The 26,573-nt window shown below is 45.4% G+C and overlaps 1 long non-coding RNA gene across 1 annotated transcript in view; it reads right to left on the bottom strand.

Annotated features, from left to right (window-relative positions):
* LOC115084467 overlaps window positions 1-19,984 on the bottom strand; it is a 32,927-nt gene extending 12,943 nt beyond the window's left edge. The window contains exon 1 of the long non-coding RNA XR_003854569.1: window positions 19,859-19,984. This is a non-coding gene — a long non-coding RNA (uncharacterized LOC115084467). The remainder of the gene's footprint in view (window positions 1-19,858) is intronic.
* Between the last annotated feature and the right edge of the window lie 6,589 nt (window positions 19,985-26,573).

The following is a 26,573-nucleotide window of genomic DNA, read 5'->3' as shown; positions in this document are numbered from 1 at the left end:
GATGTGTCAGGAGAGGTATCTGCTTTACTGCTCCTCGGGGGCTTCGCTCTCTCCTTTGTTTTTCAGGTGACAGTCTGGAACCGGTACTCGCTCCTCGAGGGCCTATACATTCCAGCTCCTGGGCTTCTATGAGACATTGTGTGAGTGTTACCATCTGGTTCAGTACATGAACTCTGCATACGCTGCCTACTCCCTATATTTCAGTTTCTCTACAGCTCAGCCTCCTGGGATCGCTGTTCCAGTATCTGAGGGACTACAGCACAGCCAGGCATTCCAGCTCACTACTGCCACCTCTGGTGGTTCAGTATACTGTCTAATAAAAGAACTAGTGTGTGTCTGTCTCCATACTCTGAGCCTGACCGGTGGTCCCTCTCGAGATCTTCCCCCCAGGGGTCATCTGCGACCGGTCCAAGGATCCACCCACAAATCTCCTAAATAACAACAGATTGCTAATCCCAAGAAGACTGTTAACTCCGAATTGAACAATATGACCCAGTACAACAGGGTCTTATTAAAGCAGATACAGGACTTTGCAGAATCCCTGCCTCAGCAATTCCAGGAACAGCTTCAAACGCTGGTACACAAGGATTTTGAGGCAGGGATGCATGAAATAAGATCTTCTTATGATATCTTCGACACCGCTTCCAGGGTATCTGCAACTGCTATTTCGGCAAGAAGATGGGCCTGGCTTAAGTCTTCGGATTTGCGCCCTGAGGTACAGGACAGATTATCTGATCTGCCCTGCAAAGGAGACAATCTGTTTGGCGAACAGATTCAACGGACGGTGGCGGAACTCAAGGAACATCATGAGACCCTTCGCCAGTTCTCTCTAATGCCCTCTGAGTATTCCTCCAAACAGCCATTCAGGAAGGATACTAAAAAGTCATTCTTCCGTCCAAAGAAGTCCTATCCACCACCATTTAGAACTTGTTCCATAAGACCTTTCCAAAAGGCCCAGTCTAGTCAACCTCATAAACAAAAGCCACAAACAGCTCCTCAGCCGGGCCCTGTTTCCGGCTTTTGACTCCTGCATAGAGAGCAGCAGCCAGTTTCCACTGCCTCAGATACCAGTGGGAGGTCGATTGTGCCATTTCATCAACAGGTGGCACACAATCACCTCAGACCAGTGGGTCCTTGCCATAATCTCTCAGGGTTATCACCTGAACTTTCTCTCCATCCCACCGGTTTCCCCACCTCTACTGACGTGGAAAACATCCGACCACTCACTACTCCTGGAGCAGGAGGTCTCCCTCCTCCTCCAGACCAGAGCAATAGAGCCAGTGCCCTACTCCCAACAAGGCCTAGGATTCTATTCCCAGTACTTTCTAATCCCCAAAAAATCAGGTGGCGTTCGTCCAATTCTGGACCTACGTGCCCTCAACAAGTACCTCCACCGAGAAAAGTCCAAGATGGTAACCTTGGGTTCCCTCCTTCCTCTTCTACAAAAAGGAGACTGGCTCTGCTCTCTCGATCTCCAAGACGTGTACACACACATTGCAATAACTCCATCTCATTGCAGGTTCCTGAGATTTCTGGTAGGCCGCACACACGTACCGAGTGCTACCATTCGGCCTGGCATCTGCTCCATGAGTCTTCACCAAGTTCCTCATAGTAGTAGCAGCCTTCCTCAGGACTCAAGGTGTTCAAGTCTTCACCTATCTAGACGATTGGTTGATCAGGGCTCCCACTCAGTAAGCTGCTCTGTCGTCCCTATGTCTTACTTTACACACTCTGATTTCGCTAGGATTTCTCATCAACTACATGAAATCCTGCTTAGTCCCATCTCAAACTTTATCATTCATAGGGGCAGACTTGGACACATTGCAGGCAAAGGCATTTCTGCCTCAACAGCGAGCTCTCACTCTCATCTCTCTTGCACACCAGCTACATTCTCAGCACCGCATGACTGCACGCCACTTCCTCATCCTGCTGGGACACATGGTGTCCTCAGTACAGGTTACCCCAATGGCTCACTTGGCCATGAGAGTCATGCAGTGGACTCTAAGGTCACAATGGACTCAGTCCGTCCAACCTCTATCGACCACTGTCCACATCACCAACTTACTTCGTCAGTTTCTAGCCTGGTGGCAAAATCAGATCAATCTCCTCCAAGGCCTGCCCTTCCAGGCTCCAGACCCTCAAATAATTCTCACCACCGATGGTTCCAACCTCGGCTGGGGAGCCCATGTTGCCGATTTGCAGACACAAGGAACTTGGTCTCCAGAGGAAGCCAAACACCAAATCAATTTCCTGGAGCTGCGAGCAATCAGATATGCTCTCAGGGTGTTTCAGGATCACCTTTCCAATCATGTCATCCTGATTCAGACGGACAACCAGGTGGCCATGTGGTACATCAACAAACAGGGAGGGTCGGGCTCCTACCTATTGTGTCAGGAATATGGGTGGAGGACCTCTCCCATTCGATGTACCTCAGGGCCACCTACTTGCCAGGAGTGGACAATGTGTTGGCGGACAAGCTAAGTCGCGCTTTCCATCCGCACGAGTGGTCCCTTGACCCCACAGTGGCGAACTCAATATTCCAACATTGGGGTTATCCTCACATAAACCTCTTTGCGTCCCCTCAAAACCACAAAGTACAGAACTTTTGCTCTCTCACTCGCAGCCAACATTCTCAGCCAAAATATGCGTTCTCCCTCTCATGGGCAACTAGTCTTCTATATGCATTCCCTCCACTTCCACTTCTATCAAAGACTCTCGTGAAGTTACGTCAGGACAAGGGATGCATGATCCTGATAGCACCTCACTGACCTCGCCAAGTGTGGTTTCCAATACTTCTGGATCTCTCCATTCGCAGGCACATTCCCTCGGGAAAGGACCCGCTTCTGATCACTCAGAACGACGGGTGCCTACGCCACCCCAATCTTCAGTTTCCTGTGTCCTGATTGCTTCACGGAAGCCTTCCACGAGAAAGTCTTACCTCTACAAATAGAACAGGTTTCAGTCATGGTGTTCTTCTCAATCCCTTAACCCCTTTACCTGTTCCACCACGAAGTTTCTAGACTATCTCTGGCACTTGTCAGAATCAGGTCTAAAAACTTCCTCCATCAGAATGCATGTCAGTGCGGTGGCCGCCTTCCATAGATGTGTCGGGAACGTTCCTATTTCGGTACAACCCCTCGTAACACGTTTTCTGAAAGGCTTGCTTCACCTCAAGCCTCCACTGCGTCCTCCGGCCCCTTCTTGGGACCTCAATCTGGTTTTGGGTCGGCTCATGAAACCACCATTCGAGCCTCTCCAATCCTGTGATCTTCGCTTTCTCACATGGAAAGTGATTTTTCTTTTGACAATAACATCTGCTCGCAGAGTTAGTGAGTTGCAGGCCCTAGTTACCTATCCACCTTACACTAAACTTCTGCAGGACCAGGCAGTACTCCGCACTCACCCTAAGTTCTTACCTAAGGTAGTATCAGAGTTTCACATCAATCAATCCATTATACTACCTACCTTCTTTCCCAGGCCCCACTCCAATCCAGGAGAACAGGCTCTGCTTACCCTTGACTGTAAATGGGCTCTAGTGTTCTATCTAGACAGTACAGCTGCCCATAGGAAAAGCACTCAATTGTTTGTCTCTTTCCATTCCATCAAATTGGGGCAGCCTGTGGGTAAGTGTAACATACCTCTAGGAACTAGGGCAGAGAAATGTTGAATCATCATTGTGACATGAAAAGACTGACAATAGAGTGCTGTCTCTTTAAGAGCTGAGGGGGGAAAGAAGATTCAAAATTGGATTGTATTGAGCATGTGCAGCAGATCACTGCTACAGCCTGAACAGAGTTTCTGCCCTGCTCTGAACTAATAAATATCTGTTGCTGATTAAGGTTTGCTTTTCTGAAACCCTGTGCCCTGTCAAGATTTGAAGCTTTTCTTTCGGATAGAGGCTGCTGTATTGTGGATTTGACGGTTGAAGCAAAGAGCAGTACTGACGCCATCTTCAGCTCTAAATTCAAATGGACACACAGTAGGGTACAATCTGGGACTTTGCTTGTTCAGAGACTGCTTAAGGTCAGGTGCTATTATTACATGCTGTTTCTGGTTGAAATACTTAACATGAGTTTATGACAAAGTTGAGTTTTCTCTTGTACTATATACATGTGTTTATATGAAAAATGCAGATGCTTAGGAAGTGAACAGATTTATTTCAGTCATTCATCCCAGTAAAGATAACACTGTTACCCACTAAAGAGCGTGTGGATTCATTTCTGATACTGGGCTGGGAATCAAAGTGCAGGTTTCAGACACAAGGAGTCATAAAGAAATTTGAACTTCAAGGGTTACATAAGCAGATTCTCTCCTCCTGGTTAGCGGACTACATATCTTTTTGCTATCAGCAAGACCTTGTTAAAGCACACTCTGTGAGGGCCATGGCGACTTCAGTAGCACACCTACGCTCGGTGCCGCTTCCTGACATTTGCAGGGCTGCTACCTGGAGTTCTCTCCATACCTTTACAGCTTGCTTAGACAAGGCCGGAAGACAAGATTCCATCTTTGGCCAGTCTGTCTTTCGTAACCTTTTTACAACTTGACATACCAACACCCTTCCGCCTGCCCGTTAGGATTCAGGATGCCCTCTACCAAATTTCACCCCAGTCCTTGTGCCTATTGCACATCTTGGGTACATTTGGTGCATTTCTCAGACATCCTCAGCTCGGTATTCACCCATATGTGAGGATTACCATCCTGCTTGTTCTGTGAGAAAGCAAATGTTGCTTACCTGTAACAGGTTTTCTCAAAGGACAGCAGGATGTTAGTCCTCACAAAACCCACCCGCCACCCCGTGGTGTTGGGTTTGTTATATTTTCTTATTTTATTTTTTGGCACTTCCTGTAGCTTTAAACAAGACTGAAGGGGGACCCCTGCTGGCTGCAGGTTTAGTGCCATGCTGGGCATGCCCAGTAGGTACCAGTCAAAGTTCTAGAAACTTTGACAAAAGTGTTTCGTGATTGGGCTCCATCCTGTGATGTCACCCATATGTGAGGACTAACATCCTGCTGTCCTGTGAGAACACCTGTTACAGGTAAGCAACATTTGCTTTCTCTGACGGCTATACCATTTTAGGTACCCACATAAGATCCAATATACTATATAAAACTAGCACAGTATTTTGATGTCAACAGTTAATTATTTAACCCTTTTTTTCCAGATACTATCATAAATAGGTAAGAGCCACCTTCAGATGTTGTAGAGGTTAAGGATGTTATGAATCGCTGCCCGCGGGTCCCCCCATGAGCAGGCTCTACTCACCTCCCATGCTTCTTCCCGACGCAGCTGTGGACGCCAAAGTCGGGCCTTCACTATGCAGCTGGAGCCGCGGACTTTCCTGCATTCATCGCGGCCCGGGAGCCGCGCTTCATGCTTTCTTTGCTGCACAGAGCTGCCACAGACGCCACGAACATCTTCGCGGCTGGAGGCCACCAGCCCCGGCCTGGATTGGCAGCTGGAGCTGCCCTTGGGGCCTCCTGCAGCGGCTGGAGCCTCTGCTATCTTCGGGGCCTGCCTCCAGGCCCAGCCCTGTGTCTCTGGCATCTGACGTTGGTGCAGGCCGCTGTCTGCGGTCCTGCACAAGTTCCTGCTTCCTTCTCTTAGGCACTGCCACGCATCTCTCTTCTGAATTTAAAGGGCCAGACACAGGAATTGTGCTGACCCCACCTAAGGATGGACTTCCTGCTCTAGCCCTATAAAAGGGCTGTCTTCACAGTATGTCTTCACCTTGCATCGGCGTTACTTCACCCTGGAGGCTCCTGCCTGCCAGAGCTCCGTCAGGTCTTCTTCATGGAGCTCCTCTTCGTTTCGTCTTCAAGTCAAGTCAAGTCTTCATGCCTGAGGTCCTCGTCCAGGTGTCCTGGTGTCTCGTCTTGATCCTCCGCTTCCTGATGTTCCAGGTTCCTTGGTGTCTTGCCTTTCTTGGTGTTTGCTTCATCGCTCCTGAGCCTTCTGGTCCTGTTAGGCCATTGCTCTCTCGAATGACGTCTTTCCCGAGCGTGGAGTAGCCTACAGGTGGAATTCGTTCCTGTGCTCCTGATCCGTCATGTTCCGCCAGCCTTCGTGGTGCCTCGGACGACTCTTGGCTCTGTCGTCGAAGTGCTGCCTTGGCTGGATTCTTCCCTGTGCTCGTCCCGTTCTCAGCGTGGTCCATGACCAGCATCCTCGGGCTGTGTAGGGTGCACAGTGGGACAGGGTGGTCCACGACCAGCTCATTGTGTCTGCCCGTGAAGGTGGGCTGAGTAGGGCGCCCTGAGAGACAGTGCCAATGTCTTCCTGCCCAGCTTCTCGTCTCGTTTGGACTGTCAAGTTCCTCGTCATGTTCCTGATGTTGTCGCATCGACCCTGGTCCGGGATGCTGTCGCATCGACCATTGGTCCGTGATGTCCTCGCATCAGCCTTGGTGTCATGTCTTCAACCCCCGTCTGCGATGCCGTTGCATCAATCTTGGTGTCATGTCTTCATGTCAAGGCCTGTCTGCCCTCATATTCAGGCCAGGCCTGCTGCTCCATGCCGATCCAAGCAGCAGGTCCGAAAGGGCTCGGAATGGTCGGAGGACCATTCACATTCCAACATCATCCTGTTGTTGGCCTTGGGAGCTTGCAGGCCTGGCGAAGGGTAAGACCGTCTGCCATCGTGGAACACGCAGTCAACCCTCGGTTCGGTCCTGGATCCATCTGGGGTTGGGCGGAGGCCCAAGGGCATACTAAAACACCCTGTCACGTAACAGAATGCAAGGCCTTTCGAGGCCCCTGTTCTAACAAAGGAAAACTGGGCTGCAGCTCCAGAACAGGATTCTTCCAATGGAGACTGCAGAAATGTAAGAATCAAGTGGATCAAGTACACAGTCTCTAAAAAATATAAGATCTGAAAAAGGGTGTAGTTCCAAAACAAATATAATTAGGGACCTTCGTTTTCAGCTTTTATTTTACAGTATTTCACCCATGACTTTTTTAGTGTTTACTACAGGAACAAAATGGAGAAATCAGTAGAATAAATGACCTGTCATTTTCCCAGATAAATGTTTGTTCTTGTTATAATAAACACTGATAAATTCTGGATAAAAATAAAATAAAAACTGAAAATGAAGGTCCCTAAATAAACTTTAATGAAGCCAAAATGTAGGGTTTTAATTTTACAAAAATAAGCAAAATACAGCATTCAGAAATTTACAGTCTCTTGCACAAAATAAGAGCTCCTTGTGCTTCTTGTGTCAATTACTAGGAAACTATATCTTTCTCTAACTCCCAAAGGAGTGAGCTCTCCTTTCACACCCCTCAGAAACTGAAGAATACTCCTCTCCCACTTTAGCAATACTTGGCTGGTGTCTTCAGCCTCCCAGACAAGCTGTCCTGCCCCGAGACCCAGGGGCAAATGCCTTTCAGAGCACTCCAGACTATGGAGTTCCTCGTGGAATCCCTCCAACCACTTCAATAGAGGGGACAGCTCTCTAAATGGAATGGAATGACAACACTCCTTTTCCCTCCTGGAGTTATGGAGAGCCGCAGCCTTTGCTGCCACTCCCTTGCTCCCTCTGTCGACAGAATCCTCCCAGTGATTTATAGAATCACCTTTACATTATAGATGCAGACCAATCACCTACCCTGTTGGGGATGGCCCCATAATATCACTCAAACCTTTGGTATAGACTCTTGGAACATCCCATTACTGGAAGTTTCCAAATTCTGGAAAGTAGAGTGAGGCCTAGCCAGCCTTACAGCTAGAATCACTCTCGCAATCAATATTCTCAGCTACCATAGTTCTCGAGTATAATTTTTTTAAACAATTCTATTTATTGCCCATTGGTTTCCTACTGCTTAGTGTGGACAGGTAGCCCTTTCATGTGCCGTTAGTCTTCATTCGCAGGCCACCAGGGTTTTCTCCAGAATTTTATCGCCCCCTCCTTCCTCCATAGTTCCCTTTAAGCTGAGCAAGTGAGTGATTGCTCATACATTTCAGAGTGTAGCTCACAGATGTTACATGATCACTCACATACATTTTTCTTTGGGCTATATACAGAAATGCAACGCTACCACTTGCACTGAAAAATTGTTGGTTTAAAACATTTTTGCTCAGAAGAAAAAAAAATGCACACACACCTCGACACTCCTTGGAGGGAACACCTCCTCCCAGCCTGGCTGTCGCAGCATCAGGTCCTTAGCTAACAAACACAGACTGTGGCTTCCTTTAGAGCCCAGTACAAATGTGCTCTGTAGCAGCCAAGATGCCCCTTCTCTTCTGGGATCTTCAGACAGCTTGCCCAATGATCAGGAGCCAGGTCCAGAACTGAATCTGGGGCTCCTGCTGGTGAGTCATTGGGTCAGACGTCTTCAGCATAATTTAAACATCCAAAACAGTAACATCTCTCACTTCAGCTGACTTCCTTGATTTATAATGCAAAATACCTGAAACACATGTATGCTTTGCACAATTACATTTCAGTTAATCATTTCATCATTTTGTGAGAAAGCTATGGCCAAATGATTCTGTAATAAGGATTTCAACACAAGTTGCTAAAGAGAAACAGTAATTAGGGAAAGGATGGTTACAAATCACAGTAGATTTGGGATACTTTTTTCTTGTTTTGTTCAATGTTGCAAGTCATTCCCAAAAGCCTTTCTTAATGTCTGAATATACATTTCATTATTATATTTAGAGCTTCTGTCCTCATAACCCTTCCTACTCTCTTAGGTCTCAGTTGTTGCGTGGCTACCCTGAACTCTTCCATCCATACCTCTGATTTAAACTGATATTCCCTTATTCTGTGAGCAGTACAAATGGGCCATTATTGAATCTTTTTTCAAGCATAGTATCATGAGCATTGGTGTCTGTCACTTCTGTTTTATGGGTTCCTTTATCTTGCATTACGGACTAAATTTGTGTTTGACCTGCTTGCAGTTTTAAATTTATTTTTTTGTTTATTTCATCCATTCCCTTTAACCCGCTAACCATAATATATTGCAAGGCAAAGAAGTCAGCAGCATCTTACAACCATACAAATAACATAACAGCCACATACAGATTTAAAATATTTATAGTGAATGTAGTCTTCTGCTTTGGGTGTTATAGCCAAATTGGGTGCACAGATAATACTGAAGTGCCCAGGCAAAGTTGCAGTTCCTTTCAACCCTGGGGTGTGGATTCTGAAATGTGGTGGGGGGGGGGGGGGGGGGGGGGAACCTCAAGGGCCCATAGCATCAGGGAGAAAAATCTTTCTTACTTTGTCTCTCTCCCATGGGGTATTCAGTTTGATGACTCTGTCAACACAGTCTCTGCACCAAGAACTCACAGGACACTCGAGTGGGGTGTTCCAAACAAAACTTTACTGTAACAAATCTTCAAAGTCAATCACAGGAATCTGCTCATTTGGGGCAGATTTTAAATCCCCGGTGCACAGAATTCTCGGGAAATACACGCAAGGCCGGGCCACTCACTCACTGAGCGCATTTTAAAAACGGCCTGGCCATGCACATATCTCCTGGTATGCACAGAAGTGCCAGGCATTTAAAAAGGGACGGGACAGGGGTGGGGTCTGGGCAGGGGCCAGCCGGGACATCGCCTTTATTGGAACGGACTGGGAGGGAACTGGGCAAAGGCCCAATTGTGTCGCTGCGCGTTTTTTTTTACAAAATACCCCCCTTTGCACGCACAAGTCGGAACCCGCAAGCACATGCGCATGCTGTTATAAAATCGGGCGCACATGTTCACATGGGTAGTCGATTTAATAATATGCGCGCGTAGACGCATGCATGTTATAAAATCAGTGCATCCCTTTTAAAATTTACCTTTTAGGGCCTGATTTTAAAAAACATTTATATGCTTAAAATTGGGTTTTACAAGTGCAAATGCACTTTACTCGAGTAGCGGGCTTTTGAAAATTTCTACAATATATGCCATTGGATTGTCCATAGGATTTACTCACAAAAGTGCACTTTACTCAAGTAAATGGCTTGTGAAAATTGCTATGATAGTATGTTACATTTAAGCACATAACTATTTTAAAATTACCTTCAGTATCTTCAACAAACAGATCCAGAAGTGAATACAGCTTCAGGGCCTCTCAGGATGACATGCACTGGGAAACCCTTCCATCCAGGTGGTGCAAGCCAGGCTCCCTAGTAGGGATACTGGGTTTCCTGTCTCTCCTCTATTTCTAAGGATCCCACTGGTAGAGAGTCCCAAAAGCAGCAAAACTCTGCTCTTCGACTCCTTCTGCCAGACAGGAATGATGGGTAAAACTTTTTTCCAACAATAAAGAACAAACATTGTCTCAAAAAAATAACAGACTTCTCTGATGGCATGCCACTGTTGTCCCTCCTTCTAATGCAGGCAGGGAACCACAGCTCTTTTACCTGACCTTCTCCAGACAGGGGAAAAATCCTCCTAGAGACAGGATTCTCCACCAAAAAAACAAAAACTGTTCAACAATCTTTGCCCCAACTGAGACAACCCCTTCCAGACTGGTTGAGCAGGAATATGTGTCCTTTTCCTCTCTCAGGAATCAGGCTGTGGGGCCTAATTTTGCAGTTTGGGGAACTCCCAAAAATTCGCCTTTTTCTCTTTCAAAACTAACTCAAAACTCCCATACTGTTTCCCCGCTCTGCCTCCTTTTAAACAGGATGGCTGATTAATCCAAGCAGCCTTAATTGAGCTGCGAGTCAGGGATGGCCTGCCCTCTAACTCAGGGCTTGATCTATGGACCTATAATGAAGACCTAAGGTATCTCTAGATGAATGTATTGTTTGAGGAAGACCAAATAATTCAAAGTTAAAGGGCTACTATCCTCACTCGATATAATCATACACATACACAACATATGAGGATTAATATACTACTCAACTTCTCATCCGTTTACACTAATTTTTCTTACCCTAAGAAATTGGTATCAGACTATGTGCTCAATCGCTTAGGCTCTTGCCCTATACAGGGCTGCAACCACTTTCATGATGGCAATGGCACTAGAATTTTACTTCATTTACCAATTTCCATGAAATAATGCTTTTATTTTGTTTTTAATCAACTCTCTTTTTAAATCGTTTTAAATCTTATGTTACTTATCTTGTCATATTCATGACAACCTCTCCACACCGTTGCGTGAACTTATCCCGTAAACCTCCAAATCACCTGCCTTACAGGCAGTGCTATCAACCAATGTGTTTGTGACTGTTAAAACTCCAACCTCCCGACATTGCAATGTTTTGGCGGCACAGCTCGCCTGCTTCAGGGAATTCCTCCTAATGAAAAAGTGAAATGCCATTTTAATTAATATGCTGTTCTCATTCACACAAGATTCTTTTCTAACATTATTGCTATATTAACCATAAGATGCTCAATCCAACGGGACTTACTCGTTTTGCTGTCCGTTCCCTTCCCCACAGCACAAAACTTTCGGCGCACATGCGCTCAATATGCGTTCATTACCACTTCCTAGTTTTCTGATTGGTGAGATGCTGAGGACAGGGGGAGGTTTAAAAACTAGGAAGTGGTGATGAACGCATATTGAGCGCATGTGCGCCGAAAGTTTTGTGCTGTGGGGAAGGAACCGGGAACGACAGCAAAATGAGTAAGTCCCGTTGTGATGAGCGTCTTATGGTTAATATAGCAATAATGTTAGAAAAGAATCTTGTGTGAATGAGAACAGCATATTAATTAAAATGGCATTTCACTTTTTCATTAGGAGGAATCCCCTGAAGCAGGCCATACTGGCAAATGAAATTCTCTATTTATGCACTGGAATCTATGTAGTTTGTGAGACCTTTCCAAGAACCAGCAAAAAAGACGTTGTAATATGTGAGCTTTTGAGGGTACACAAGCATCTTCTTAAGATTGCTTGGGAATATTTGAAAACTCATAGACTACATTTTCTTTTTTGTTAATCTGTTGAAAGGTCTCCAGGATCAATATGTCTACTAGAACTCTACTCTCCATTTATCCACAGATAAGATACAACAAAGATAGGAGTCGGGGCTGCGACCGGGGGCGGCGACGCAAGGCAGAAGTTGCCTAAGGCGCCTAATCCCCTTGCACCAGTCCTGGCCGCTCAGATTTTAAAAGGTGCCTGCCTTCGCGTGTATCTCCCGTACGCACACACAAAAAAAAATTCTCAAAAAAGGGGCGGGTATGGTCTGGGCAGGGCATAGACATTTCTAGATTTCTCAATAAAAACAGCACATAAATACTTACGTGCACAAGCGCGCGCCAGGGTCCCCTGCCGCGTAACTTTACTTCTGCTATGGATGGCGTGAAAGTCAGAAAACAAAAAAAAAAAAAATAGAGGTGAACAGGGGTTTTAAAGGTCAGGGTTAACAGGGTAAAAGGGAGGCTATTTAACTAGGGGGGTTAGGAAGTCCTACCCCTTACCTGGGCAAAACAGAAACGAAGGGAAAACCGGTAATTGCATTGGCGCATGTGTCTACTAAAATGTCCCCACTTATATGGTAGAAGCGGTATTGCGCACATAGGCATGCTTACTTAAAATTGCGCACACATGTGCATGTGTTCAGCCTATTTTCTACCATGTGCGCATATAAGTGCGTATGTTATAAAATGGCTACGTCCCTTGGCGCGAGCTGGCAAATGCATGCACATATGCACCTGTGCATCTGTTTAAAAGTTACTGTCTTAGGATGCATGCCTTGGTAGCCCCTGGCTATAAGTGTCATGCTGCGCCCGTCGCTGCTCGACGCCCTCACTCCGCCCTCCTTACCACTGTGGCGACTCCCTCCGGGCCTGATGGACGGTTTGCTGCCACGGTGTCTTCTTGCCGTCTTCCTCCGGTATCCCCGGAGTGGCACGACGCTGTGGATCCGCCATATTCCTGATGATGTAGGGAGCGCGCATGTGCTCCGAATGATGTACCAGCAAGGGCGCGAACCTCGGGGGCGTCCCCCTGAACTGACGTCATCCGCTTCCAATATAAAAGGTCTCAGAAATTGCTAACGGATTGAGTTAGCAAAGGGTTTCGCTACCTATGTTACTTTGCCTCCTCGGACTTACCAGGGGTGCCCGCTCCTCGGGGGCCTCGCTCTCTTTTCTCTATTTCAGATTGCCGATAGGAACCGGTACTCGCTCCTCGAGGGCCCATGTTCCTGAACACTCTGAAGATTCTCTACTGCCTGGAAGCTATCGCAGATACAGACAATTGTGAGTTACCATCGCTCTCTCAGAGCTTTGTTGTTTGTCCCTGTTTCGCTGCTCCAAGTTATTTTATTCCTGTTATATGTAAAGCATTCTTACATGCCAATTTGTTATACTGTAAACCGAAGTGATATGTAATCTTCTACATGAATATTCGGTATATAAAAGTGTTAAATAAATAAATAAATAAATAAACCAGTTACTTGCTCCTCGAGGGCCTAACCCTTTCCAGCTACTGAGCCTTCTAAAGACCTTATGTGAGATATGTCATCTAATTCTGGCTATGAACAATTTATACCTGCCTACTAACTATCTATAGTTTCTCTACAGCTCAGCTATCCTGGGATAGTGGTTCCAGTATCTGAGGGACTTCAGCCCTGCCGGGCGTAGCATCTCACTACTGCCACCTCTGGTGGTTCTACTACCTGTCTAATAAAATAATTCTGTTTCTGTCTCCATACTCAAGCCTAGCCGGTGGTCCCCCTCAGGATATCCTCCTGGTGGCGTGGTCATCTGCCATCGTCCCAAGGATTCACCTATCTACATTCCTCTCCAAGAACTCCGCTGGTAACAGATGGCTACTTCTTTCCTACCAGGGGTCTTCAGCAACAGATTCATACAGCTTGCTAACTCCACCTCCTTCTGGAGCTGGTATACGACAGATTGCTACGCCTAGCTCTAACACAGAGCTTTCCTACAAGATTGCTAACTTCTCCCCTTCATAGGAGTTTAACCATAACAGAGTGCTAGCTCATCCCTCCAGAGGAGCTCGCACATAACAAGAATGCTACTCCTCCCCTCTTAGGAGTCGAAGCATGAGAGATTGCTAACTTCCTAGCAGATCCTTTACAGATTGCGAACTCCTATCTGATGTCTCCACCCATCCGGCATCAGATCCATAACAGATTGCTAACTCCTGCCTCTTGAGGTATCATTCACAACCAGCTTGCTAGCTCCTCCCTCCAGAGGAGCTCGCTCATAACATGTCAGGCCTTATTGTTGAGAAATATTACCAGAATGCTATAGCATAGCATCCTACCAGACCTATTTGGCCATTGACCTGTGTGGCCAATATTTGCATTCCATCTTGTAAAGGGCATGAAAATTCACTCATCTCCTCCCACAAAAGGATCTAAGTGAATATTATTTGCTGTTGCAAGAAGGTAAAGAGTGCAAAATTAATGTAATTATGCTTGGCCTATGATGTTTGTGAAATGGCATCAAAAACCTTGGTTAAGGCTGTTTCATATGCTATTGCTACTATGTTTCACAGACAAAGTGTTAAAATCATGCTTAGGAAGGTTAGACCTGCTTGTTGGCTTGAAATATTTTGGTTGTGTTAATCTACTATCTGGATGCTGATGCTGTTTTTTAGCGGGTTGGCAGTCTTTTTGTTTGTTTCTTATTTCTGTACTGTAATGCCCTTAAGTTAATGCTTGTTATGTTGTGCCCCTCAAATTATGAAAGTGGGATGTAAATATTTTAAATAAATAATGAATGAATGCAGACTGTGCTGGCTGCAAGCATCTGACCTCCATTAGGATGTTCAAGAAAGGCTCCCAGAAGTGTCATGTACCAGAGGGAGTCTCGTTGGAGGTAAGGTCAAGGAGGCAGTGTACCTTTTTAAAAGAGCACATGCTATGCTTCAGACCCTTTCCACTGCACCTCCAAGTCGGAGGGTGCACAGAAAAGCAGTAAAAACTGCTTTTCTGTGCACCCTCCGACTTAATATCATGGTGATATTAAGTCGGAGGTCCCGAAAGTTTCCAAAAGTAAAAAAAAATAAATAAATTTGAAGTCGGCCCGCGGCTGTCGGGTCGAAAACTGGACGCTCAATTTTGCCGGCGTCCGGTTTCCAAGCCCGTGGCTGTCGCGGGCTCGAGAACCGACGCCGGCAAAATTGAGCGTCGGCTGTCAAACCCGCTGACAGCCGCCGCTCCTGTCCAAAAAGAGGCGCTAGGGACGCGCTAGTGTCCCTAGCGCCTCCTTTTGCCTGTTTTTACTGCCGGGCCTCATTTGAATAGAGAATCGCGCGCACAGGAGAGTGGCCTGTGCGCTCGCCGGGAGAGCAGACGTTCGCCTGCTCTCCCGCAGACTTTACTATATCGGCCCGTCAGAAAGTATCAAGAAACAAGGAAACTATTCTTTTAACAAAGGAAACATTTGCAGGCTTTGTCTTGCTCCTGGCAGTATAATTCCTGCTCAGGAAAGGGGGGCAGGGGGGACGACACACTTCCTAGCTCTGGAAAGCACTAATCACTCAAACGGGGTTGGGAAACAATTTCCGTGCTCCAGAATGGAGGCAAGAATCCTCCTGGCTCCATTCTGAAGTACCAAAGAGGGCTTCAGAGACTAAAAAAAAAAAAACCTCCAAAGTGTGTGTTCCAAACCAAAGACAGTTTACTGAAGAAAGCTGGTAAATGTTCAGCAAATATAAAACAAAGTTCAAAAAGTACACAGAAAAAAAACAGCTTGCAGTTCTTTCAAAGAATCTCCAAATCAATTATGCAGATATAATTCCTAATCTGCTTAAGTCTTCTTCCTCACTGAAAGCACTACAATTTCTCCCACAGGCTTTCTGTTGTCTAGCCCAAAAGAAAAGATATAGAGCCCTTCTTGAAATTCCTCCAAATACTCACAAACTAGCCTGGCTGGCCCAAGGCAGCTAAAAGTTCCCGAGTTACCCCTTGCCTCTTGTATAAGAGTTCTTCCTCTTCCATGGATCCAAACTGCAACTCCAGGCCTGGCCACTGTTCCTTGCTGCCCTCCCTGGCTTCCAGCAAACATACCAACCTAGACCCTTCTTGCTTCAGGCTAATACTCCTCCCAGTGCCTCGTGGAACGCACTTTTTATATCAGCTCTCAAACCGTTCCCTTCAGGGGAAGGACCATACTACACATCACTCTCTTAACTCAAATCTCCCTGGACTTTCCATTGCTGGAAAGTTCCCCATGATAAAGTATAGCTCTATTTAGTGAATCCTGAAGGTGGGGGGGGGGGGGGGGGGGGGGGGGGGCGGAGGAGTGAAGAGAGAGCACACCAATACCAGGGCATCAGGCTTCATCACCATAAAAGGCAGAAACTCTAAATTTTACCCCTAGAAACAGGTTTTTGACTGAATTCAGAGATGATGGCCAGCATTCCAGTCCTTGTTCTGAAGGATCTCCTTGTGAGTGGGAAGCTAAGGTTTTCTGCAAATGATTGGTCAATTATATCCTGCAACAGCCGGGTCCTCCAGATAGAAATCGAGGCCTACATAGTACCCCTTTTGGAATATCTTTCAAATTGCCTTCCCAAGAGAACATTAGCAAATGCCAGAAACTGCTCAGGTTGAAAGTACCTTCCTTTTTTTTAGGCCAAAGTGGTTAAATCTGCCCCACTACAGGAACAGGGAGGGGATTTTACTCCAGATATTTCTTAGCCCCCCCCCCCCCCAAGAAAAATGGAGTTTACAGTCCCATTTTAGATCTAAGGGTTTTGAACAAATTCCTCATGAAAGGAATGTTCAAGATGGTTATATTAGGCAGTGTAATATCCCTACTAAACAAGTGACACTGACTATATGCTCTTAGTATGAAGGAAGCATGCATTCGTTTAAAGATACATCCAAGTATCTCAGATTTGTTATAAAAAAACGATTCCTCCAGTACCACTTTAGCATCAGCCTGCAGGTTTTCCAAAAATGTCTAGCTATAATTGTATGCAAATTGGGGGTTCATGTGTTTCCCTGCTTGAATGATTAGCTGCCGATTTGCTGGTGAAGGATATTTCTCAGGTGTAAGCAAACAAATCCATGCATAGTACCATCTGGGTGATGAAGTTACTAAGGTTTGTTATCAAGTATCCCAAATTCAATCTGAATCTGACACCATAATTCAAATTCATAGAGGCTGTACTAGATATAACTTGAGCCATGGCTTTCCTCCATGACAAATGGACTTCAGATATACAAGTGTAGTATTAAACCAATTTATTTCTGTGAGGAAACATAACAGTAACTGGGGCAGCCCGAACACCCATGGTTCTTCTCCCTCCCCCACCTTACTTGCACAATGCCATAAGAAAATACCACAGGCAAACAAAACATAATGCTAACATGTTGGATAAAATGACCACAGCCGTTTATTAGAAGACCCTAACAGGGGAGTCAAATTTAGGAGCCGAGTCCTGTCACTTCTGCCTACTCTTAAACTAACAGGCAGGTGCCGATAAACTCCAATATGCCTCTGCCCAAGTGGAACATTTTTTTGGGATCTTGCTCCTGCATGTCCCAACAGGAGTTGGGGACACCCCCCCCCTCCCCCCTCCCCGGAGGCATCTTGTGTGGACCGCCAGGCAGCAGGCCCACCAGATCCCCTACCTTGCACATCAGTCTGTCGACACATCAAGGCCCAATACTTGGGCCTGACATTCACCGTCCTGGCCGATCTGAGGTGTGGCCCTAGCCCACTCTTCTTTACTGGCATCTTTTTGTATCCTTTTATTGCATCCCATTGTCACCAATCCCGCTCCTGGACTGGGTCACTGCCACTTGCGACAGACTGACAAATGATAAATGCATACTAACATTCTGTTCTAGCTACCAAGTAGGGCGGGTTGGGTGGGAATCGCCGTTTCACCGGAGCCAATGAGGAAGAGGCCAAGCAGCTAGAGTTTTAAATTCCCTGCTGGCCTGCCCTCGATCCAATGTCAGCGCACTGCCCCTCCCACCCAGATTTCACACTATATTAGTAAAAGTATTGTTGGAAGCCAAGTCAGCTCAGTGTCTTTTTACTGCATAATGATTTTAACACATATCCATGCTGTGATCATCTCTGCTGTATTCAAGACATTGACCTGGGACCTAAGTGAATGCAATGTAAGGGCCTTGAGATATTTTAACATTATGAGAAGTTTACCATCTGAAACTGTGATGTGAGAAATGGCCTTTGGTACCACTATCCCGGTATGACCAGCCCAGGGTTTATAATGTCTGCAGTGGAGGAAAGATTGTGAAATCAGCAGACAGCCAGGTCCATGTTGAGGGCAATGGGTCTCATGGCCAGTACATGTTATACCCTTGGCATGTTCCCATATGAAACAAGGCCAATGGACATTAAAATCCCAGTAAAACCAAGAAACTCCAGAGTTGCAGGAGCACATTAGTGTACTAGAATAGCTCTCCCATTCCAATCTGACCAAGGGCAACCTCTTTCAAATTCAGAATCATTCAATTTTCCTAATCACAGATGTACCCAACTTTGGCTGTGGAGCACATCTAAATAGACTTCACACTTAGGGTCCCTGGTCCTTCTGGAAGAAAAGATTGCACATCAATCTCCTCAAGTTAAAGGCAGTAAGCTACACTTTAAAGGTTTTCAGACATCAGGTGTTCAAATTGTCCTAGTTCAATAATCAGGCACTTATGTTCCATCTCAACAATCAGGGAGGACCTGGATCCCTCCTCTTGGTTCTGTCCCATGGAGATTTACTTCTGTGCCTAACTTTTTTGTAGCATGAGGAGAAATGCTGCAGGTTGGATATTTCCAGACATTCAGCCATCACAGAGCTCACGATCTGTCACAATAGATTCCACTGTTGCTAGGTTTTCTGCTTTGAATACTAAAGTGCTTCAGCAAAAGGCAACAGCTTTGCTATTGCTGTCCCTGGGACTGAGTAACAGGAATTAAATCTACTTTATGGGATCTGCCAGGTTCTTGCAACCTGGATTGGCCACTGTTGGAGATAGGATGCTGGGCTCGATGGCACCTGGTTTGACCCAGCATGGCAATTCTTATGCTCTTAACTTCAGTTGAAAAACTCCTCTCACTGCTTTACACTTGTCTCTGCAGAGCAAAGGGACCCTAATTAACAGCTATCGCTAATTCAAACTAGATTTAGCCTGCTTTTTTCTAATGTTAAAAAGCTAACTTTATTTTTTAGCTAAAATGTGTAGGCTTACAATAAAGTGGTGTCTCTAGTACAAGTATTTGGGTGGGGGGGGAGGCCTAATTGGTTATAGATGGGGATAAGCCAAAACACCCCCATGGCATGGCTCCCTACCTTTTCTGCATGCAACACTGATGTGCAACTTTCTGTGCCACTGCTACACATGATGCGAGAGCCACAACAAGGGAAATTGGAGCACAGGACAAGCTGTCAATCTGATGTTTTCATCATCTTCCTTATAAGCTATAAGCCAAAGATAAACATGTACATAGCATTAATCTATGTCCATGAATATTTTCCATTGTATGGCTGATTGTGACGTGCCGGTGTCAGAAGGTCTGAATACAGAAAGGCACAATAAGGTAGCATGGCTTACCCACTGGAAGCTATGTAAACTTGATAACATTGTGGTACAAGAGAAGCACTGGATTAAAACTCAGAACTGTAGAGAAAGAAGAAAGCTTAATGCTAGAAAACCAGTTTGGTGACCCTTTGGGATCATCACTATATTACCTTAGGTCCTAAAGCTTTTGAGCTAGGAGTAAGCATAGGCATAAGAGGGAGGGGTGCACCATTTTCAGAACAGCACTTCCACTGAGGCTGCTGGAATGAGTAGCCGAGTGATGATGAACCTATGACACACGTGTCAAAGGTGACATACCACGACATTTTGGATGACACACCAACACCCGACAAAATTATAGGACCCCTATAATTCTCTCGAATAATTTGTTTTTAGGCCAATTATTGTTGCGTCGGTCGGCCATGAAACTCATGACCAGCCTTCCTTACCCGGCCCACCGCCCTGCCGGGGGCAGGCCCCAGCCTCTCCGCTACTCCTTCGGGTCCGGGACGTGGCAGGGACGCTGCTGACAGGCCGCACTACTGCTGCCGCTGTCTGCCTCTCCCATCCGGGTTCCTGAGAATAACCTGGATTAAATAATAAAATAAAAAAACAGCTCAGCACAAGCAAAGAATGCATTTCTGTTTAATATGAGCAAACAACCTTGAGTGAGAAAACTGAAACAGTTGGTATAGAAATTCGCCCACGTCTAAAGGCCTGACTGAGGAATAGGGAGGAAGGGAGTGTACCAGATATGGCACCTGTCATCCTTAGTTTCAGCAAGTTGCAGTAGCTTTCCACTCCAAAAAAGGAACAGTCCCAGACAGAAGAAAAAAAAAAAGTAAAAACATTCCCAATGATACATGTATATAAGAAAGTGATATACCACATAGAGACTGAGTAGGTTTTGGAGCACGCCACTGTAAGGCAGCTTCAGCTACTCCCAAGAAACTATTGTATCCTTTCTTGCTTTTCCTTTCTGTACTTTTCTTAGCTTTTCTTAATAAAGATTATTACCTAGAGATTTAAGGCTAAGATATTTCTTTGGTTGCCAGCCGTTTGACCCGAGAGGTATGAACCTTGGGCTATAAACCCAGGAGACACAGGCCCCGGATGAATGTAAACCCAGGAGATAAGAGCCCCGGATGAACATTTCTTGGTGGCCCGCGACGTGATTATGTGATAACACTGCTGATGAGATATGGGTAAGCGAAGGGAATTGCACTCGCCATCATTGGGGTAAGTTAAAGTTTTGTTTTATCATTTTATATTCTTGTTATTAATTTGTGCGCACTTCTTATTGTTCTATTGAGCTGCTTTCTCTTGTGAATTCTATATCTTTATTTCTTTCTTAAGATGCGACAGGTTTGTAAAAAGAAAGTTACCGCTCCGGAGGAGGTGCAGGCGCCTACACCGGTTGTACGAGTAATTAGTTACCATCGCCCTAATGAGAAATAGATACAGAAATGTCACGATAAATGGGTTAAATGGTCTGCTGATGATGCCTCCTTGCCTGGCCAGCTGGAAGTCCGTTTGATGATACCCTACTTTCCCAGATTTTGACATACATCCAGTTTAAATACTCAGACAATGATATCAAGTTAAATTACCATAGATAAGTGCATAGTTGGTTTATTATGACCAAGACTTATTTGAACTCTGACAGTGTGTGCCAGCTCTGAGACTCTTCTTCTAAAGCCCTAGTCCCTGCTAACCAACCCCCTCCACCCTATGCTGCTGCATATCCAGTTGTCCAAACCCAAATTGTAAAACCCAGTGAACCCAGTGAGCCTTCCTTAATGGCATCTGGGTATATTCCACTTTACCCCGACTTGACTTCTGAGTGCCAACTCCCCTCTCCCTCTATCCCCAAGACTGATTCTGCTTGGGTTGATATCACTGGAAGGGTTCAGTGTACCCCGTGGAGAGACCAAGTATAGGGATAAAGCCTATGCCAGACCCTGAATCATTCAATACAAAAAAGGAGGATGAGTTATATTCTTTTTTTATAATTTTTTAAAATGCTAAATAGATTATCCTTATAAACTAATTACATAGGAACGAATACCATCAGTATTAGTGCAAATGGAATTTAATCCATCGCCTCTCGCCACGCAATGGGCCTCAGGCAAATTCAGCAATTATTCAAGCACTAGGTGTATAATCATTTGGTATCGTTCCTCTATTTATTCAAAAGCATTTTTTAATAGTGGATTAAAATTAAAAAATGCTTTTGAATAAATAGAGGAACGATACCAAATGATTATACACCTAGTGCTTGAATAATTGCTGAATTTGCCTGAGGCCCATTGCGTGGCGAGAGGCGATGGATTAAATTCCATTTGCACTAATACTGATGGTATTCGTTCCTATGTAATTAGTTTATAAGGATAATCTATTTAGCATTTTAAAAAATTATAAAAAAAGAATATAACTCATCCTCCTTTTTTGTATTGAGTGAATTGGTAGGTGAGGATATTTAGCTTCTGTTGATTGATTGAAGACCCTGAATCATTTCATCCCCAAGCCTGCGAAAGAATCGATGAGACATTCAGAGCCTGTGGCTACCGACATGACCATCCGGAAGCTGAGGAAGCGTTAGATCAATATCTTATGCGAAATGACCCTCAATTAGAGTTGGAAGTTAGAACAGATGGGTCTTCCCGAACCGCAAGGAATACAAGGACTAAGAAAGAGGGATGCCGTGAACAGGATAGACAGGAATTTGAAGCTTGTGGTTAACTGAAGCCCTCTCTATTGAATATACCAAACATCTACTTCTTAGGTTGCATGCATTAGGATACTAGGTAAACAGAAAGAAACTCAGAGTAGCCCAACTTACAGTGCCCTTCCCAGGGACCCAACTCACCCCCACAGCTAGAGTCCTAAGCGAAGACATAACTTGCTGCTTTAGCTACTTTAGGAAACCCTACAACAGTCACAGCTGTCCGTGCCGTCCTAAGTTTGCTTAATTTCTGCCGTCTGTGGATCCCTGCTTTTAGTGAGCGAACACTCTTTCTGTATGCTCATTCCAAAGGATTTGGAAAATCCCCGGTATGTTTATCAGTCTTGTGCTATTGAGTCAACTTATTTTAGATGCATGTGCAGTCCGCCCTTTACAGTATTTTGATTCCTCTGTTCCAATAGATTTATGGGTAATCCATGGCTGCCGCTCATGGGCAGCAGTAGGAATGCAGAATGATTTACCTATTTTGTACCTTTCGGGAAAATTTTCTATGGTAGAATTAGAAATGTCAGCTTGTGAGAGAGGTAGCATGGCAGCTGACGCAGCTCGAGATAAGCTACATCATCAGATTCCGTATGCAGATGTTCTCTTATACACCACCCATGATATCCCCTTTTTGTTACAATCGCCCCAACTTATGCTTACAGCATCTCGCACAGGAAAGTACAAAGCGTTGTTACTTAGTTCACACACTACCTTAAAGGTATGGAACAAGAATGCTCCGCCCCCTATGATTGCTTTAACCGAAGTATTAGAAGGACTCCCCCAGACACCACATGCATGTTCTACAGTAGAACACCCTGACTTTTTGCGATTGCAGACGGAGCCCCTGTCACAAGGCATTCATTATTTTACTGATAGAGGAGGAGAACATGAGAACATAAGAACACAAGAAATTGCCATGCTGGGTCAGACCAAGAGTCCATCAAGCCCAGCATCCTGTTTCCAACAGAGGCCAAAACCAGGCCACAAGAACCTGGCAATTACCCAAAACCAGGCCACAAGAATCTGGCAATTACCCAAACACTAAGGAGGAAAAGGAGGAGGTACGAGCTTTGCAGTAATGGAATTACCTTACCAAAGAAAGACCCCAACACATTCACACGCCTTTGCCTTGCCCCTTCACCTATCAGCACAGGAAACGGAATTATGTGCAGTCACTTGGGCATGTACACAGTACCTGGAACAGCATGCTACTAGAAACCCTGACTTACAGGTTACAGTTTACACCGATTCACATTACATATATGCATCTTTACACACATACCATTGAAAGTGGCAGAGAAGAGGAATGCTTTCCAGTTCAGGCTCTATTTTAGCATCTTTATCCTTATGGGACAAACTGTTCACTACCCTACACACACTTTTTGACAAAGGACACACAATAGCCATAGTATGGGTCAAGGCACACCAGGACCCCCTACTCTCCTGGGAAGCACATGGAAACAACTTAGCTGATCAAGTGGCTACTGCCACCCTCCCCAAAAGTGCTTATGTGACCACAAGAGTACAAGCTCGGAGAGAGACCTCTAACACAGAAGGCCCAGAGCCTAGTCCTGTTTATGACTTGGACAAAATATAATATCCACAATCCTCAGATGATGATGACCTAGATAGCACAGATGAGGAACCTACATACCATGATGAATACTCTCTTATGCATGCTTTTGCATTACAACAACTTCACACACAGCAGGAATTGCATTTATGGATGCAGCGGGAGCCATATACACACTTTAGAAGGTCATGATGGAGTATTTTATGTGCATCCTTTGGGAAAGTTGTGTCTCCATGCCTTAGGCCTCAGAAAACTACTGCCTTACTTACATCTCCCTGCCCACGTACCAGCCACACAGTTAGCCAGTCGTCTTCATGAGCTCTGGTGGACACCAGGACTTACTCAAATATGTCATGACTATGTTTCCCATTGTGTGATATGCCAAACTGCTGTTCCCAGACGAGACCCACGTGTAGAACCGGGTGTTCAGTTCGGAGTTAACAGTCTGCTTGGGAGTTAGCAATCTGATGTGTTCTCCGTGAAGAGTTAGCAATCTGTAATGAAACCGCTATCTAATGGGAGGAGCAATCAGATAGGAGTTGGCAATCTGTTCAGTTCGGAGTTAACAGTCTGCTTGGGAGTAAGCAATCTGTAGTATTTAGGAGAGTTGTGGGTGGATCCTTGGACCAGTGGCAGATGACCACACCCCCAGGGGAAGATCCTGAGAGGGACCACCGGTCAGGCTCAGAGTATGGAGACAGACACACACTAGTTCTTTTATAAGACAGTATACTGAACCACCAGAGGTGGCAGTAGTGAGCTGGAATGCCCGGCTGGGCTGTAGTCCCTCAAATACTGGAACAGCAATCCCTGGAGGCTGAGCTGTAGAGAAACTGAATATAGTGAGTAGGCAGGGTATGCAGAGTTCATGTACTGAACCAAATGGTAACACTCACACAATGTCTCATAGAAGCCCAGGAGCTGGAATGTATAGGCCCTCGAGGAGCGAGTACCTGGTTCCAGGGAAAGCTCTGAGAGAGCGATGTTAACTCACTGATGTAGTTGGCAGTGATGACTTCCAGGCAGAAGAGAGTATCGAGTAAGTCAGGGAACGAGAGCCCTCCAGGAGCGAGTACCGGTTCCAGACTGTCACCTGAAAAACAAAGGAGAGAGCGAGGCCCCCGAGGAGCCGGTACCCCTAGTAATCCGAGGAAGCAGAGTAGCTTAGGTAGAGTAACCCTTGCTAACTCCATGTGTTAGCAAATTCTAAGACCTTATATATCCGTCGCGGGTGACGTCATCTTTGGGGGACGCCCCCGAGGTTCGCGTCATTGTCGGTACTTCAGTTGGGGCCTCGCCGCCCGCGCGCCCCTCAGTCTCCAGGAAACATGGCGGTTTGCAGTGTCCAGCAGGTCCGGGGACGCCGGAGGACTTCGGCAGAAGAACGCTGCAGCAGCCAATCTTCCCGCGGACGAAGAGGGAGGCGCCAAAGAGGTAAGGAGGGCGGAGGGAACTGACAGACACAACATCATCCAAATTCCAAAACGTCTGCTAGTACACCTCCAAAGCCTGCAAAAAGTATATGCTATATGAGGCCTAGCATCCCTACCTTCTACTAAGGTACATATAGTTTTGGGTTTTAATAATCGTTTTTAAGACTTTCTTCATGAGGGCACTTTTGGTTTTGAAAGCATAGATCAGATTATTACACAGAGACATAGCTGACACAGATATCCACATATCTTCCTGGAGCAATATCAAGCAATATAATGTGCAATGTACAAGAAAATCCCAGAACTAACCTTATTTAGAGAGAAACAGCTTACGCAGTTTAAACTGCTTATATTAAACTGTCATGTAAAATGCTAAATGTATGAAAAAAAAATAAGGAAAGACTTTTTAAGCAAAATATTCACTTTGCTGTGAATAATAAAAGGATGATATGAAAACTGTAGCATTTCATGTCTATTGCAGCTTGATTTTCAGATTTTCTGAAAGGCAGAACCTCAAAAAGTGTTTTGAAAACAGGCTATTTCACTGTATTATATAAGGCGCCCACAGATGTTGGAAAGATTAATGGATACTGATGGTGCTATTCATAAAAAGCATGTACCAGCATGTGACTATGTCAAGTGCATCATGTTTTGTTTTTTTTTAGTGGAATTATTTTCACACATGTGATGATTCATGAGAAGCAATTTCATTTGACGGAGGCATAAGAAAAAATTCAAGTATGAACAGAAGAAATTCCAAGATGGGGGCTAACCAATAAAGAGCACTAGAGAAAGCTTTGGATTAATTGGTTCCTCTCATAGAAGTAGCACTATGGTGTAGGAAAACCGAGGTCTGGCCTCTGGTCTCATGGGGGGCAGAGTGTAGACACGTAACACACCTGATACAGGGAGACACTGGACAACCTCAGCTAAGAGAAGAGGGGCATTGAAAGCTTAAGCCTGTGAGATGCCTCCCTCCTAGCTTTTTGCTTGGAGTGGGATTTGAGCTGGTCATGAACTGGGTATAGAAAGAAAATCGGAAGATCTGAAAGAAAGCGCTCCCTAGTGGTGGAAACAAAATCTACGGCTTTTATTTTTACCAACACAAAGTGCTAGGAGTGTTTGCTTCACGTCTGCACAGTGAGGTAAGGGACTAAGATTTTGAGCTACTGAAACTGATTGAAAAAGTATGTTTTTCTTAAGTGAGGCGGGGATAAATCTTTTGGGATGTGTCATGCTTTGAAAGGGATATGAACCCCCTTTCTTGCTGGTTAACAGGGTTCAGGAGCTCACAGGGGAGTGCTGGGGCTACATTCTAATCCATAATTCCAGGTTATTCTCCCAACAGGGAAGGCAATGGAAAATCTTTGAAGGCCTGGGGGTCTTCTGCATTAGCCCACTAAAAAAGAAGCACACAATGGTGGCTG

Source organism: Rhinatrema bivittatum, chromosome 2 (assembly GCF_901001135.1).
Source record: "Rhinatrema bivittatum chromosome 2, aRhiBiv1.1, whole genome shotgun sequence".
Lineage (NCBI taxonomy): Eukaryota > Metazoa > Chordata > Amphibia > Gymnophiona > Rhinatrematidae > Rhinatrema > Rhinatrema bivittatum.
The sequence above is the reverse complement of the archived record's forward strand: the minus strand, read 5'-3'. Positions and strand labels throughout refer to the sequence as shown.